The sequence below is a fragment of the Betta splendens genome, chromosome 21, assembly GCF_900634795.4.
Source record: "Betta splendens chromosome 21, fBetSpl5.4, whole genome shotgun sequence".
In the NCBI taxonomy this organism is placed as follows: domain Eukaryota; kingdom Metazoa; phylum Chordata; class Actinopteri; order Anabantiformes; family Osphronemidae; genus Betta; species Betta splendens.
Window position 1 is genome coordinate 17,651,685 of NC_040899.1, and position 18,601 is coordinate 17,670,285.

The window sequence follows — 18,601 nt, forward strand, 5'->3', positions numbered from 1 at the left end:
CCCCCTCTGCCACCAAGCAAGTAACCCATTATTTTAAACCCCCCACACACTGGCACTCCACTGTTACACTCAATGGACGGTAGATTGAAGGAGAGAATTACTGTGTGGCACATGCCATCTCAGTGTGTGTGTGTGTGTGTGTGTATGTGTGTGTGTGTGTGTGTGTGTGTGTGTGTGTGTGCACTGGGCATACTTTTATGGATGTGTTTGTGCATGTGTCATGCACAAGAAAGAAGAAGACAGAAATTAACCCTTAATAGTCCCTCAGTGGGGTAATTCATTCTCTGCATTTGACCCATCCCTCTTGGGGGAGCAGTGAGCTGCCACATGAGCGGCGCTCGGGGAGTTAGCGCGAAGTGTCTTACTCAGGGAGACACCTGATGCCGAGGTGGGGGATCAAACCGCAGACCTTTTGCCTTCCGAGGTCGACGCGCTACCAATTGAGCTACCAGAACAAACAAACATACAACAACAAACATATGTAGAAAACTTTTTTTGTGAATATTAGTGTGTTTATGGTTCTTTGCTTCTAGAAATCCAACACCTGCCCAACTTTTTTGTACAGTAAAGTAGGTTACCTGGCTGCTTAGCCCCACTTGCGTCTGGCCACCGTGCTCATCAGAGAGGGTCACTAATGTTTGTTCATTAGGTTCGTGCAGGCTGTTGACTGAAAGCACAAATTACAGGTCAGATGCAGAAGAAAGCCTCTTCTTTGATAATTTCCAGTAGAGCAATGGAAACGCAATTTGTTTTTGTGACAGCTTTTCCTTTTAAGGGTCAACGGATGCTGGTGCCATTCTAGAAGGGTACTCCCTGGCAGGGTACTCCCTGGTAGACTCAGAGGGAACACTGACAATACCTCTCAGGTTCTGGCTCCTGTGAGCTAACATAGTGGCCCGTCAGACAAATAACCTAAAAATTAAATGATGTTTTCTTTTAGAAGCCAGAAAGTAGTGCCAACAATATTGTAGAGCAAAGGTTGTTGACCAACACTGAAAATGCTGTCAAAATGAAAATGATAAAAGTCAACCCCAAGAAAGCAACTAGGTCAACTAGCTCAGATCATACCTCGGTGAGATAAACAATGTCTGCAGAGAAATTGTTAGGTTTTAGGGTTAACCATTGTTCCTACAGTATATATGGTGGCGTGTAAAGACGGGGCCTCAACTTGCTTGACAATACTATAATGTGACTAAAAAACATAAAATAAAAATTAATTTCTATCCATTGATCTGTGTTATACAATGTTATAAAATATATTTTTTCCCATAATTACAATTATCTTAACATTTTCCTGAGTAAAAATCATTAAATCTGCACATTTCCTGATGGTGAGAAACCGGAAGTGAGGCGTCAGCGAGGGGAGCCTCAGCCCCGATGCTGAAACTGTCAGTAAATGGACTGATACAAGGCATAATCCCTTTCTGTTTCACATTTTGTCTTCAGTTAATGGAACGCTAAAACCAACAGAACTAACTCATGAGGGGAGGCTGGAATGGTCTGTGCCTCATCCAGTAGGGGGCGCTGCTACCGCCCTTTAACCTAGGGTATCCCCACAAATGGTTTTCAATTTTTTAAAAAGACTTACTGAATAGCACTAAGTAAAACAATTCAAGTGCTTGAAAAGTAAATTTGAACCTTGAGTGAAGTATTTTATGTTATCCTAATCAGGAGCAAACCTGTAGAAATCATTAGAGCAGTATTTAAAGTTTTAAAAACAACATCAAACTCAAAATTGAACATTTACACCTCTCTATACTTTAGAATGAGTATAAATCATGAAAAATACTGTACATGGAGGCTACAGGTCAGGTCTCTTACTGTTTTAAAAAAAACATGTTCCTTCACAACCCAATATGTGTCTTTAGGCGAGATAGGAATAATGATAAAAAGATGAAATGTGGCCAATATTAATATGCATTCTGACAAATAAATTGTGAAAAATACACACTTTTAAGGTATTATGATTGTAAAATCTAAATCCAGAGGACTTTGTGCCTCACCAGCTATGAACCTCACAGCATACCACTGATGGTGGCTGCTATGTCTTCTCTGTTCCCTGTCTCTCTCTCTCCACAGTAATCAGTGTATCACACTCACACCTGTTTTATATCCACTACCTCATGATTTACTTCTTTACCTGATTATGTATCTTCTACAGTCACTTTGTTGCAGTCTTTGTTTTTGTTTCAGTTTGCCTTTACATCGTTCTGTTACACACTTTAGCCACAGCCATTGTTACATAACTTTCATATTTCCCTCTGCTGCTCATTCATCTCAACATTGTGGACAATTACGTTTTGCTTTTTATTGCTGGTTCATGTATTTTGTCACTCAGAACAAGTTTCCCCAGTCACCCTGCAACTATTTTGTTGGTTTGTACTTGTTGCTTTGGTTGCACACTTTGTGTTTCTCAGCTTGCCTGTTTGCTATTTAATTTGTTATCTTGCTTATTTCTGCATTAAGCAGTGATTTTTTTTGGTTCACTGGGATAGCTGTTTTCGTTCGGCAATACTTTTTTGCCTCTCCTATTGTGAGTCTGTGAGATAACCAAAGGCTGGTGAATAAAATAGGCTATAATGCTGGTAAACTTGCTGACAATATCATAATTGCACCAATCAACCACAAAATAAATCCACCCTGTGGCCATGATGGACAGGTTTCAGAACACACAGTCTACTGCATACAGTATTGGGCTGTTCACTCTATATTACAGACAATGTTCTCTCTGACTTCCAAAAATTACATAATGTTAACATTTAAACTAAATAATCAAACGAATGAAGTATCAAAACCACCAGAATATTCAGAGCTAAAGGAATGTTGTATAAATTCCCATGATCACAGTGAGAGAAAAGAAGGGCTCAGATTCAGTTTGACTTCAATGTGTGTATTTTTCTGTCACTGTTATAAACTGCTTTGTGCTTTGATTTCGTTCCAGTAATCTCTTGAATATTTTCCTCTGTAGTATTTCATGTTTCCTTTGAGAATATTCTATTTATTTCTCACTCAACTGAAGTTTGAAATCTTTATTGAAGTCTATTTAGCCATTTATTCCTGTTGAAAACAAAGAGGATAAAAAATCAGTTCAACAAAGTTCAAATCAGGCCTGCCCCACTTTTCTCCATCACTCAACATACTGAATGTAATCAACAAACACATTCAAAAGCAGTGTGGAGGTCTAGTCAGTTTATTTACTTGCTTATCCCGACATACTCAAAAGTAAAAATAGTGTTTTATTTGATGAATAGATGGATAGACCTGTTATATTTTGCTTTATTATTATTGACTTTCCCTTGGCAAAAAGTACACTATTTGTATACTTGTTTTAAACTACAAAAGAGTATCCTTTAAGTTTACTTTTATGCACATATATACTCAGATATACCAAACTAAAGTGTGTCTAATCAAGTATACTTTGGTTTCTACTTAAAAGTATAAAAAGGAGGCTAAGTGTTTTTTTGTCTAGATTTATAATTATACTCAAGTACAGTATAATTGACTTAAACTGAATATAGAGAAAGTATACAGAAATATGTAAATATTTTAGGTGAATGAGTTATGAGTTAACCGAATGTATAAGACAGGAATGCTATCATGGAAAATGCATAGCGTGCTACATGTGCAGTGTGTAGCTATTTCATGTGCACATTTCAGTTTAAAGCCAAGCAAAATCTTTGTTAAACCCAATGAACCATCTTTCAAGTAAACAGCACTGGAAATCTTAGTAACTGCTTCTGGTCTTATATAAGCTTCATCAAAAAGGAAGGTTTTAAGCCTCATCTTAAATCTCAAACCTAAACAGGGAGCTGGTTCCACAGGGGAGGAGCTTGGTAGCTAAAGGCTCTGCCTCCCATTCTACATTTAAAGAATTAAGAACCACAAGTAGCCTAGCACTCTGAGAACAAAGTGTTCTGCTTGGAGCATAAGAAACTATGAGGTCTTTGGAGGTTTTGGAGATTTGTTTAATGTATGATGTAAATGAGAGATCCTGGTCAAAGATGAGATCAAGGTTCTTTGCAGTAGAATCTCAAGCCAATGTTATGGCTATCTGACTCAATAGTGTCTCTCTGTAATTTTAATCCCAACGATAAGAATTTCAGTATTAGCTGAATTTACTTGATGGACATCCAGGATTTGATGTCTTTTAAGCAACTTTGAATTTTGACTAGTTGATCTGTTTCATTTGGTTCCAAAGACATATATAGCTGAGTTTCATCTGCATAACAATGAAAATTTATGGAATGCGTCCTAATAATCTCACCTAGAGGAGACATGTATAGACTAAACAGTATTGGACTAAGCAGAGAACCCTGCGGTACTCCATAGCTAATCCGCTTTTCTCATGCTACACAATGCTGAAGAATTGGACCTTGATGTCTAAGTAAGGTGTCTATAACTTTTGATGCCAAAAAGCGCTGTAGATCGCCCACACGGCCCGTCTGAAAATGTGTGTTTAAAGCTCTCGCCCACAACGCTTTGTTTTCGGAGTGTGTTGCAAGCAAAGTTGATCGCCACACCACTTTGAGGAAGCATATAGCTGTGATCCGCGGCGGGGATCAAAAGTCTGAATCACTGAATCCACTGTAACAGCGACACTGGCTACCTCGTCCTCGTAGTGGAGTTGTTATGGCAAAAATTGTCTCTTCCTTATTTCTATGTCTCTTCCTTATTTCTATGCAGTTATTATATGATTTATGACTTATGTTCTGCAATTAATATCTTATGTTTTGTCTTACTGTATGCATTTGACATTTGACCTACATTGTTCAATGGTTGTCTCTGCCTGATAGACTCTCAACTCTAGCTCCCAAACCCAAGGTCAGGGAGTTGTGTCTCTGTCTGTTGAGACTTGGTGCTCCTTTCTCACAGATAGTTGGACGTCAGCGATGCAGGTGTGAGAATGTAAATATCTTCACACACACTGCGACAGGGAGGAGATGGTGCATGTAATTTGATTGGGTTAGAAAGACATTCCACCCTAGTCGGACAGAGAAGCTAAAAGGCAGAAGCAACTTTAGGATCGTGGGCTCTTTGCATCACACCTTCGTGGTGTGTGCACTGATCTCCCCAGCTGGTTTTTGGTTTGTTGATGTGCACGATCAGCATCCATGCTTTTTATTTGCTTTCCCCATTATTTTTATTTTCTTTATTATTTCAATAAATCGCACAAAAGGACAACTCTCTCATCTGCCTTTATTGCAAAATTTCCACCACAGAAATTGGCGTCTACGAACAGGATTCGCTGCAGGTCGTCTGGACGGTGTGACCAGGGACGATAGTCCTGAGGACTAGGGTCGCTCAGCCTCCAAACCTCTACAGCTGTTCTGAGTGGGAGGACTGCTCACCCGTCTGGATCGCCTCTGACGAGATCCAACGAACTCAAAATGCAACCTCTACTCGGCCCGGTGAGAGAGATTCCGTTTTGTCGCTTACTTGGCTCTGATCATTTGGTTTAGGGAAAGTAAGGCAAATAACAATTAATTCTAAAGCATCCCCTACTAGACTAAAATATAAAAGAAAACATAATTAGGACTACAGATGATAATATTTCTGAAACGACTATTTGGCTGAAAACATCCAAAATATATTAGGAAAAATTATAATTTTAAAATTTAATATTCAGGTAAAATGAATTAGGTCAAAGTCTGCCCTGGTGGCTGAGACGACGGTGGTTGCTAAGGGTTGGCTCGTGGGACCGAGCTTGTTTTGTCTGTACTGAGGATACAGACCAGTGTGCAGATCTGAGCGCAGTCCAAAGGGAGTGGACAAGGAAATAAAAGACGGCTTCTGTAAGACGGAGCACGTTTGCAGGGGGAAGTGGTTTTGAGATACGAGGGACCCAGGTCTTAGAGGGGCCTGACGGTGAGGGACCACTTCCGAGAACCCTGTCGCTGATCTGAGCGGTTCCCTTTCTACGGAGACGTCCGTGGAAGAGAAATTTCGAAAAAAGGTTCCGGCCGGAAGACATAAAAATCTAAGGCAGGAAACCGCTGGGACTCTGAAAGATGGGTTCGGGGCGATCTAAGTCTCCACCACCAGACTGCAGCATTACAAAATTAATGAGACGTAAATATGGTGATGAGTGTGTGTCATGTCTTCACGACTGGACAAAACTTTATGGGTTTCAAGAAGGTGGTTCACTCAGTGTGAAGGACATACGCGCTTTAAAAGAAAAATTAGAAGAGAATGAGAAACAGCTCAGTAAAAGTAGAACGATCAAAGTTAAAACCTTAGAGGAAATTGAATTAAACAACAGATGCCTTGAGATTTGGGTTAAAGAATCAGAACGCAGGGAAAGATTGAAATGCCAAAAAGAACTAGGAGGGAGAAAGGACGAGAGTGGTGACGTAGCTGGCAGAAAAGATAACAACTCTGTGGAAGCTTGCACACCGCCACTATACACACATACACACACACACACACGTCATGCCAAGAGCAAATGCTCCCATTCTTTCTGCTCTTTGTCCTAATGCAGAACTGAGCGCGATGAGGGTAAATCCGGATCTGGACTCCTTTCCCACCATCAGCAGAAGAACCGAAGGAGAAGAAGCGCCGACCAACAACCAGAACAGGGTGGAAGCTCTGACACCACAGCAGCTGGAGGACACAGACCACAGCATGGAGGCCTCAGCGACTCCCACAACGTCTGCAGCCATCACGTTCTGGGCTCATCAGATGAACCAGCTACTACAAGCGTGTGTGTCTGACAGACACCTGCTTATGACAATCAGCAAAGGAAAACAAGGACAGAGCAACAGCAGAGAAGACGTGCTCTGACACAGACACTGGTTGAAACAGGAGAGGCTTCAGACGTGATCGGCCCAATAGAGCTGCATCTGAGGATCCAGGAAAGGTCTGTCATCGAGAAACAACTGTCCCATCGAAAGGCTTCACCCACTGGCGCTCACATCAGACTGATGGTTGGGGAAGGAGGAAGGTGACGGTTCCTTTTCACGTGACGTACAAGACGGTACCGCAAACACACACACATTCATACACGCAATGAAGAAACACGCTTACAGCTGATACACGCTCAAATTCATGTTCATGCTTATCTGCTCGCAATGAAGAATCGCTTTTTGCTTAAAAAAATCCCACAGAGTGATTTTAAAATGATGACAAACAGCTAAATGACAACTGCTGCATGACTTTACAGTCTGATGGGTTCAAACTATTTTAACTTGCAACAAATTCAGTAATAAAATCCTTCATGTTTCTAAAAATACTTGTGCACAATATAGGTTTGTCTGGCCAGACTATAGAAAAACAAAACCAGACTATAGAAAAACAAAACCAGACTGTAGAAAAACAAAACAGACTATAGAAAAACAAAACCAAACTGTAGAAAAACAAAATAGACTATAGGAAGACTGAGACTGACTGAAACAGACTATTAATGACTATTAAAGGGAAGACGACTATTGGAGAGAAGTAATAATAATTACTGTACGTACCAGACTATTAAAGAAAACTTATTTTTTCACTATCTTATGCAACATCTGACAGCGAGACACCTTGAGATTTATTGTTGCTTTCAAATTTATGCCCAGTTAAATTTTTAGGAAGAGATCTCATGTGTAAATTAGGTATTTAGTTGATTTCCACTCCAGACGGAGTGCAGGTCACATCTACAGACATTCTAAATAATCCCTCTTTTGTTGGTGTTAACTTCAGCTCAGCTGTGCTCTTATCATTGGCTGCTGAGGGGGGGCTGTAACTGAGGCCCTCACACAGGCTGCATCACAGCTTGTTTATGATTTCACACACACACACACACACTCAAACTGACCTCAACTTCATTCTTTTGGGATGAACACAGGTCTGCGCTTGCGATTTCTTTTTCCTAACGAACAAAAAGATTTTTATTTTTATCCTACAGTTCCACACGTCCCTCTGTGAAAACATGATGGAGACAGATGCAGGACGTGGGTCCTTTCGTGAACAGATGTCAACGGGGTGGAGACTGGTGAACGACTTCCGACCCCATGTGATGTATTCAACTACTTTGCATACTTTTAGAAAACTTTTTTTTATTCTGCCTGTCATGTGCAGCAAACAGTGAACTTGGTACCTCCACATTCTAATGACACACATTACACGCTTTTGTTTTTATTTTCATTTCAGAGGACGCTCTGACCCAACACTCAGCCTTACAGGAAGCCCTGCTTCCCTGTGGCTCACACACAGACATGATGTAGGTTCAATCAGAGGATGTGAACCAGTGGTCATCACACCTAAATCTGACCACAAACCATGTAAACAACAACACCCTCTTAAAAGAAGCCATAGACAGTGTTACTGCAGACACCACTAAGCTACTGAAACATTGGATGCTACAGGCCACAAAGAGCCTGTCTAAATTACACTTTGTTCAGACAAAGGTTATTTTCTGGGTCATTGTAATTACAGCTGATGGCAAATCCATCTCACCCAACAGAGTTAAAGCAATTTGAGACCTGCCTAAACCGTGCACGTATAAACAGCTGATGTCTTTTCTACAGTGGCAGCGGTTCAAAGTGACTAGGGTTTTTACTGCAGTACTGCCGCGTCGCCACGGCGCAGCGAGTGCGTCGCTGACTAAAGATTTTTAATCCTGCAGCCGGCTGGAAAAAATCAGGACGCTAGTCTCGTTTTAACCACCAGGTGGCGCAGCGTTGATTAGAAGCCTCCAAAGCACTACAGCGTAACTGAGGTCCGACTGTTCATTTCTACCTGTAACACACATATATTACACCAGACCTATTTTACTATTAAGTCTTTACTATTAAGTATCTGTTGTGTGCTAAAACATGGGGAGTGTGAAGGGCAACAACTTGTTGATGGCTTAGCTGTTTTCTGTTCACTGCAAAGTTATAATTGTTCTGTGTGGTTTAAAACAGGCAGCGCCACAGCAGCAACACATTCTTGTTTTCATTCTCCTCAGCTTTTTCGTGTCTTTAAATAGAAGGCGTCTCTTAAAAATATGTACACACCCACCGCTCTAACATCTGATACAACATATTGGCTTCACATAATACCATGATTATGCGTCGCGGTTTAATTAATATAATTTGAATGCGCAAGTAAAGACGTAGAGCGCAGTCCATCTGCGACTACAGCCGCTTATTTAGGTTTTAAACTTCCACAACTTGTTATTGAATGTTTTCCAATAGTCGTAGATTTTACGTAAATAACCGTAATAATCATAGGAATTTGTTTTACAACAGTTGTCGGTCGTAATTTTGACAGGACGCCAGAAATCAGCAGATCTACAGCGACGCATTACAGCAGATTGTTTGTTCCTACGCGTTTACTCTGTGTCTGCAGAACTGCAGTTTGACTTGTTTTGACTGTGCGTGTCATTGTAACTGAGTGGCTGAGAGACTTATTCGACCCGTGTACGTTTCAACATTTTCATTTCCCATCCGTCCATCCAGCCACTTTCACCGGCGTTTTCGTTTCTCTTTCGATGAGCGGCAAACGGATTTTAATCAAAGCACCGCCTTACAAACCAATAAAACAGGCAAAAATATATGTTTTTTACAAAAAGACACGGAATTGGAGTTAATATGTTTTATTGTTTAGAGACAAACGGAAAACAAAAAGTCGTTCTCTCGTTACTTCTGCTTATAATTTGGTGGAGACATCAATCTCTTACACAAACACGTGACGTGTTTCGGAGTCATGTGTCCAGACAGAGAGTGACCAATACACAAATGTATGGATGTGCAAATGCAGGCTACGAGAGGAACGGAGGAGTGGTGCACGAGATGTAGCGAGAATTTGTTTTGACTGTGCGTGTCATTGTAACTGAATGAGTGGCTGATGTGACTTATTCGGCCCGTGTACGTTTCAAAACTTTGATTTCCCATCCGTCTATCTATCCTGAATAAAAGCACCGCATTACAAACCAATAAACTGAACAAAAATATTTTTTAACAAAAACACACGGACTTGAATTTTAAGCTGTTTTTTTCGTTTAGAGAAAAACGAAAAACAAAAAACCTCTGCTTTTAATTTTTAATGGAAGCTCATCCGTGGACGGGTCGCGGGGCAGCAGTCGTAGCAGAGAGCTCCCGACTGCCGCTCGAATGAAACACGAGATCGAATGAAATGTGATGTGTTTCGTACTCAGATGACTTGGATCTGAGTTCGACCAAGCTTTTGCTTGTCTCATGTTTGCTCACAGTCGCAAAGGAAATCTACACACCCCTCCCCCCTCCTTCGTAGAGGCGCATAGACATGCTAATGTGTTGCTGCTACTCGATCAGCAGGTGAGAAATACTTCAGCTCCGGGACAAAGCTCCGTAGGAGACTGGGCAGCATCGGGCGACGTGATCAGCTGCAGGTCTAAGACTCATTAATGCAGCAAGTAGTTTGTTCTACATACGTTTACTCTGCAAAAATAAACGTATGTATTTATCGTAGCTTTCTGGTCTAAGTTATTTGTAGCACTTCGACATTCGTTTAAAATATGCAGTGCTTTTTAAAATGAAAATACTAATATTATTATTTATTACCTTTATTGTAAACACAGTATTAATTGCACAATTTGGACTGGCGAAGATTTGCGCTTCTTTCATAATAATCATGGATAATCAAGGAAGAAACTGCAGTTCATATTTGTTATTCAGGGACGGTTTAATGAAGATTCAGTATGGTTTTTGACTGAACTGTCAGCCAAGATACGTGCATTATCAAATGAATGCGCCTGTCAGCGGGGAAGACATCAACTCTATTCAGTCGCTCTTCAGTCGCTGCTGCCGTCTCCTCCCCAGTTCACACACCTTAACACTAGGACTACTGGGTTTTCTAAATATACCAGTTCCTACTACAAGGTGTTCCTACGAAGTTAACCAGCTGTTTATTTCGTTATTACTCCTTTCACCTGTACCACATAAAGTCATTGCAGAGCTACAGCCATGTTCCCACAAAGTTAACCAGCTGTTTATTTCGTTATTCCCTCTTTCATGTCCGTCTGTTGAATGAAAGTGGGCGTGGCCATCCACGTCCCAGAGCAGTGACACTGGGGGATGGGAAACGCTCATCAACACGCAGGACAAAGATCTGCGTTTCTCTGCTGCTACAGCCTCGGCTGCGTTGTGTTGTTAGTCTCCCTTTCACCTGTACCATATGAAATGTGTTCCTACGAAGTTGCTCAGCCGCTTTCAGAATTCCCCATGCAGGTTTGAACAGGGCAAACATTATTTTTATTTACAAAAAAATTTAATACGTTTACAGATTGACCGGTGATGCCGCACAGGTTGCTCTCAGTTAAAACAGCTGTTTGAAGCAGGGAAAAGCGAGTTAGCTGTCCTTGTCGATGCCTTGACAATGTTTTAGCATCGGTTAGATCTCTGAGCCCCGACTTTTATGTCTTCTTTGGATTAAAAAACAAATGTTGAATGTTCTCAAATAATATAATATTGCCGCCCTCCGCGGCTCCCAGTGTTTGTTTTTTTCATTTAAAACGTGGGTGTTACCGGTGGCAGACCTCTGGTCTAGATCATCCTTATTCACTTTTTTAAATTGTAGTAGTGTAACCTTAGTTAGTATTCCTTTTTATTTTTTTTATTTTATGTTTGGGAAACGTGACATTTCAGCTACTGTGATTTTATTTGTCATCAACATTAGTTCCTACCTGTCCTTGTTAACGGGGGACAAGAAAATGTGACGCGCGTTGGATAAGCGCAGCGTAAAGACAAAAGTGTACATGTGCCGTACTGTCTTGCCGTGTGGTGCATTAAAAAAGCATTCCACGTAAAGAAAATTGCCCGTACCAACAGCAAGAAATCAGGGTTACAGTAGCTTGTCTGCCATAAATCGAACGCTGCACGCGGGAGGGCGCACCGTTCAGCTTCCTATTTTCGGTTTTAAACTGCCATAATTTGCCATAATTTACTTACGTTCATAACTTCATACTATAACGCGACCAGTGGTTCATGGTCTTGGCGATTCATGCACTAAGTAATACAACGTTGTCATCTCGTGATCACATGATGATGATGAGACGCTGTTTTTCCAATAATTAAAATAAAAAAACTGCTTCCACTCAGACTCGAACCCCGGACAAAAAAAAACGTTGTGGCCATGCACGTTAACCACTAGGCCACCAAAGACCTGATCATTGGTTGTTCTACAAGAGGCTATATGACGTAAGCAACTACGATGTTTCAGGACCAAAAGTGGGAGTCAATCGCCACCTACAGGCCAGAAGGACGTAACACACTCCTCCCGCAGTACAAACCCGGCACTGACGCGGCAGATTTGAAACCCAAACACGGTGGGGGTAGACACTTTTACCGGCTGCCTCTGTAGGTTTTTGTTCTTATTGTAGGAACTTCATTCCTAACTTTACTGTCTTTGAGGCCCCACTCAGGGTTCTGATGCAGACGTCTTCATCGTCCACTTCTTGTCTCACGTGGACGTCTGAGGCTGAACAACGTTCCCCGACCTCATGCTTGCTCTTCAGTTGGCTCCTACCTTGGGTCTTCCTGATCTGACCCTACGCGACCTTTCACTCAAACAGTGGATGAGAAATCAGGTTGTACGACTTCTGTTCTTTTGTCCTCATACTGTGTCTTTGATTCTTTTGGAATAGATCACATCTTTCTACAGCCTGATGGCTTAGATGCAACACCACTTTGCTCAACATGCTGAACATTACTATCAAGAGTCCGTCTTGAAGTTTGGCTCTTGCTAAGACACTACTCTGCTCAGGCTGCAGAGTTGATCGTATTGACTGAAGCTAGTAAACTAGCAGAAGGAGAGTCTGTTACCATCTACACAGACTCCACAGATGCTTGTGACACTTTGGTTCTCCTTGGAAGCATGGGAAGCATTGAAGTCTGATTGCAAACCTATCTTACATCATGATAAGGTTCTGCTTTGCTGGACGCTGTCCTGCTGCCTACAGCTAATGCTGTTTGTAACTGTCCCACTCACAACATCAGTGAATACTTTGTTTCTGCCGACATGCAGCTGCAGACGCTGCTGCGAAGGTTGCTGCCCAACAACCCCTCCCTCTCCTGATCCTTGTTTCCTCTCCTGATACTTGTTCCCTCTCCAACTCTCTCTATCCTTTCCTTCCTCATCTCCCTGTGCTTTAAACATTTTGTACCTCACAGGAACGCAGACTCTGGCTGACGAATGGTTCCACCTGTAGCCATGGAGTCTGGTTTGGGCCTGATGGCAGCCGTGCCGCCCAAACACCTTTTTCCCCACAATTCAGATTTCCCAACAGGTGAAAACAGGTGACAGGACCACTACACCATCCAACCAGGAGACGGGCGATCGTTAAGGAGTTCAGGAGGAAGCATTGGGACTCCACGGTGGCGAGGCCCCTTCCAGGTCCTTCTGACGACCAACACGGCTGTGAAGATCGCAGAAAGAGCGACTTGGATCCACTCCAGCCACTGCAGGAAGGTCCCGGATCCGACAGACGACCCTCCATCTACACCACACGAGAAAACCACCACTGACGAAAAGAACTGAGAAGGACGACCCTCGCTGTGCTCACACACGCACTGAGGCGAGGCTGCGTTGACCGTTCAGCTAAAGGTGTGAGCCAAGCGCCGCCTAAAGCTGCACCGATGAATCACACTATCAGACCATACATCTACACACACGTTCCTGAGAAAACACACACACGAGCAGCCTTGAGTTGCCGACGCTGGACGACGTGTAGACTCTTCACATCACGGGAGTGACAGTGACTCAGACGACATTGGGAGGAAACCTGGCGGTGATAACGAATCCCAAATGTCTCTGTGATCAGCTGATCACAACCTGAAGAACTCCAACGAACTGGCAATACTTCAACACACAGGTTGGAAACAATCTAACGCTACTGTTCAACAGGACGAAGCAGATTGTTACGAGACATGAATTGTAAACATGCTTTGTTAGGCTTCATTTTATGTTACTTGGATTGTTGCCTTTATCATATGATGTTTCTATGTAACTTTACACACTACTTTTGAATGAGAAAATTTCACATAATTCACAACACTGAGTTTAAATATCCTAAAGTTAATTTGGTGTTTAATTTGCTCACAATCACTTTATTCACTGCTACAATTAGTTTTTATCTATCTATTAAGACAACACGAGCGGAAATATGCATCATCATTCTGGTTAAATCCCTGAATCTCCTATTCGCTCTAGACCCAAATGTACAATTAAAGATCCGAAAGTATGAAATCTATCTTAAGATTATATGAAACAGAACCCCACCGGAAACCTATGGCTATCATACATTAATTGTCTTTATTACATTACAATTGAATGGCCATAGACACGTTGTTAGCAGAGAAAAGAGGCGGTTGTGTTATGTTTGGAGACGCATATTGTACTTACATCCTGAATAACACTGATTCTAATGGTATTGTGGCGAAGGCGCTACACGGCCTTCAGAATCTCAGCTAACTCTGGTATAGGTTCTTCCTCTTGGAATTGGCTAGACGAGATGTCTGGAAAATGGAAATCTGTTCTCATGTCCGCAGCTGTTTCCTTTATCATTGTGATGGCTGTGATTCTCTTGTTTGGTTTTTGCGTTATCCCACTGGTTAGAGGTCTCATCATGCGTGCGACCTCAGCAACACTCTCGTATGAGATGACACAATGCACTATGTTCAAAAACCCCAACTCTAACTCACTTAATGACTTTGACGATGGTATGGGTTCATTTTCTTCACATGCCGATACAGAAGTTATTCTTGTTTAACTACCCACCAAAACAGCTCCCAACCTTTTGTCCCTAAGTTATCTGCATTTTATGTGAAGGTGTATTTTGAATCTTGATGAGTTAATACCCTTATTGTTTCATTTGCAAGGATCTTTTATTATTACAGAATGTGATGTTGACAATTTTTCTTCTTAGTGGTTGATTAACGTGTAATCAAAAGGGGGGAGTGTTATGGCAAAAATTGTCTCTTCCTTATTTCTATGTCTCTTCCTTATTTCTATGCAGTTATTATATGATTTATGACTTATGTTCTGCAATTAATATCTTATGTTTTGTCTTACTGTATGCATTTGACATTTGACCTACATTGTTCAATGGTTGTCTCTGCCTGATAGACTCTCAACTCTAGCTCCCAAACCCAAGGTCAATTCAATTCAATTCAATTCAATTCAATTCAATTTTATTTATATAGCGCCAAATCACAACAAAGTTATTTCAAGGCACTTTACAAAGTAAGGTTTAAAACCTCACACAACTAAACCCAACAAATCCCACATACAGCAAGCATTTAATTTGACAGCAACAGTGGAGAGGAAAAACTCCCTCTCTAACGAGGAAGAAACCTCCAGCAGAACCAGACTGGATGTGGGCGGCCATCTGCCTCGACCGGTTGGGGTGAGAGGATAGAGAGATAGAAAAGCACAGCAACAGCAACAAGCAACAACAAGCAACAACAGAGCACAGGCAGGATGGTAGGACCAGGGACTGGATGCAGGCAGGATGGTTGGATCCGCAGCTGCCCATCACAGACACCAAACTTTGAGTCCAATGATACCTGTGGGTGAGGACAGAGAGGGAGAAAGAGTGGGGGTGGGGGGGGGGAGAGAGGAGAGAAGCACAACTACTGGACAGAAAGAGACAAGGTTAGTTAAACATGGGACAATGATGGGAGGTTATGGGACAGAGGAGGTAGAAGGAAACAGAGGAGCTCAGTGTATAAATTAAGTCCCCCAGCAGTCTATGTCTATTGCAGCTTAACTAAGAGATGGTTCCTGTGACTAACAATAATTGCCAGTGACCTGAACCATCTCTAACTATAAGCTTTATCAAAAAGGAAGGTTTTAAGCCTAATCTTAAAGGTGGAGAGTGTGTCAGCTTCTCGAACCTGAAGAGGGAGCTGGTTCCAGAGGAGAGGAGCTTGGTAGCTAAAAGCTCTGCCCCCTGTTCTACATTTAAACACTCTAGGAACCGCAAGTAGCCCAGCGCTCTGAGAACGAAGTGTTCTGCTGGGAGCATAAGGAACTATAAGGTCTTTAAGATAAGAAGGAGCTTTATCATTGAGTACTTTGTATGTGAGTAGGAGAATTTTAAATTCTATCCTACATTTTACAGGCAGCCAGTGCAGAGAAGCTAATGTAAGAGAAATGTGATCTCTCTTTCTAAGTCCTGTCAGAACTCTGGCTGCAGCATTTTGAATGAGCTGTAGGTTTTTTAAGGAGCTGTTAGGACATCCTATGAGTAAGGAGTTACAGTAGTCCAGCCTAGAGGTAACAAATGCATGGATCAGTTTCTCTGCATCGCTCTGAGAGAGGATGCTTCTGATTTTAACTATATTTCTAAGGTGGAAGTAGGCGGTTCTGGAGATTTGTTTAATGTATGATGTAAAAGAGAGATCCTGGTCAAACATGACACCAAGGTTCCTCACAGTAGAATCTGAAGCTAATGTTATGCCATCCAGGGTGGCTATCTGACTCAATAGTGTCTCTCTCAGATTTTTAGGCCCAACAATAAGAATCTCGGTTTTATCTGAGTTTTAAGTAAGGAAGTTTTGGGACATCCAGGATTTGATGTCTTTTAAACGACCCTGAATTTTGACTAGTTGATCTGTTTCATTTGGTTCCAAGGACATGTATAGCTGAGTATCATCTGCGTAAAAATGAAAATTAATAGAATGCTTTCTAATAATCTCACCTAGAGGAGACATGTATAAGCTAAACAGAATTGGACCCAGCACAGAACCATGTGGAACTCCATAGCTAATCCTTGTGCGTGTGGAGAATTTATCATTAACATGAACAAACTGGAATCTGTTCAACAAATAGGATTTAAACCATCCCAATGCTGTTCCATTAATCCCGATTCTATGTTCTAGTGTCTGTAATAGAATGTGATGATCAATTGTATCAAATGCAGCACTAAGATCTAACAGGACAAGGACAGAAACTAGACCATTGTCCGAAGCTAATAGAAGATCATTAGTGACTCTAACCAGAGCTGTTTCTGTGCTATGATGTTTTCTAAATCCTGACTGAAAATCTTCATACAGGTTATTCCCACTAAGGTGGTCAGATAATTGTTTAGCCACGATTTTTTCCAGAATCTTGGAAATAAAGGGTAAATTTGAAATGGGCCTATAGTTGGCTAGTTGTCCAGGGTCAAGGGTTGGTTTTTTCAATAGAGGTTTGACCACAGCCACCTTAAAAGCCTGTGGTACATAGCCTAGTTGTAAAGATTGGTTGATTTGATTTAATATGGATGAGCTGATTAAAGGTAGAACTTCTTTGAGTAATCTGGTTGGGATTGGATCTAAAAGACAAGTGGACGACTTGGAAGAGTTAATTATTGAGGTTAACTCCATATGAGTTATGGGGGAGAAGCTGTCTAGGTAAGACAGAGGATTTAATAAATTTAAAGTTAATGGATCTAGACAGTGCTTTCTGTCATTTGGAAGAAGTCGCTGCTGAATGTTTTTTCTAATGATAATAATTTTATTAGTAAAGTAGTTCATAAAGTCATTGCTGCTGAGATTTAAGGGGATAGTAGACTCAATACAGCTATGACTCTTTGTCAGCCTGGCTACAGTGCTGAAAAGAAACCTGGGGTTGTTTTTGTTTTCCTCAATTAGGGAGGAATAATATGTTTTTCTAGCAGCACAAAGTGCTTTTTTATATTTCATTAGACTGTCCTTCCATGCAATGCAGTTTACATTTATTTTGTTGGAACGCCACTGTCTTTCTAGTTGTCTAGTCCTTTGCTTTAGACTGCGGATGTCTGAGTTATACCACGGAGCTAACCTCCTCTGATTCACTGTCTTCTTCTTCAGAGGAGCCACTGTGTCTAACATTGTACGTAGAGAAGCTGCAGCATCATCTACAAGACAGTCAACCTGTTCATAAGGATTAAGGTGGCTGTTCTCTGTGTATCTGCAAGACATTGAGGCAAAAGATGATGGAATCATCTGCTTGAATCTGGCAACAGCATTGTCAGATAAACATCTGCTATAGTAACATTTCTTTCCAGCTGTTATAGGGTCAGTTGGGCTAAATTCAAAAGTTAATAAGAAATGGTCAGATAACAGAGGGTTTTGGGGAAGAACTATTAAATTATCAATTTCAACTCCATATGTCAGGACAAGATCTAGAGTGTGGTTAAAACGATGAGTGGGTTCATTTACCTGCTGTGTAAAACCAATAGTGTCTATTAAGGAGTTAAAAGCAGTGCTGAGACAGTTGCTGTCAACATCTACATGAATGTTAAAGTCTCCCACTACAATGACTTTATCTGTGCTAAGAACTAAGTCAGATAAGAATTCAGAGAATTCAGTTAAGAACTCTGAATATGGAGCAGGAGGACGGTAAACAATACAAAACACAACTGGTTTCTGAGTTTTAGAGTCTGGGTGAGAAAGGCTCAGAGTGAGGCTCTCAAATGAGTTATAACTATGTTTAGGTTTAGGAGTAATTAATAAATCTGATTTATAAACTGCTGCTACTCCTCCACCTCTACCTGTACTTCTTGGAACATGATAGTTGATGTGACTCATTGGAGTCGACTCATTTAAAGTAACATATTCATCCTGCTGCAGCCAGGTTTCAGTGAGACAGAACAGATCTATGTGATGGTCACTTATCAAGTCATTTATTAAAAAGGATT

The 18,601-nt window shown here is 41.3% G+C and overlaps 1 long non-coding RNA gene across 1 annotated transcript; it reads left to right on the forward strand.

Moving 5' to 3' along the window:
• The first annotated feature begins 560 nt into the window (after positions 1-560).
• On the forward strand, positions 561-12,970 carry LOC129603550 (uncharacterized). The gene is made up of 2 exons (XR_008693507.1): positions 561-5,408; positions 7,883-12,970. It is a non-coding gene; the product is annotated as an uncharacterized LOC129603550 (long non-coding RNA).
• Positions 12,971-18,601: the final 5,631 nt, after the last annotated feature.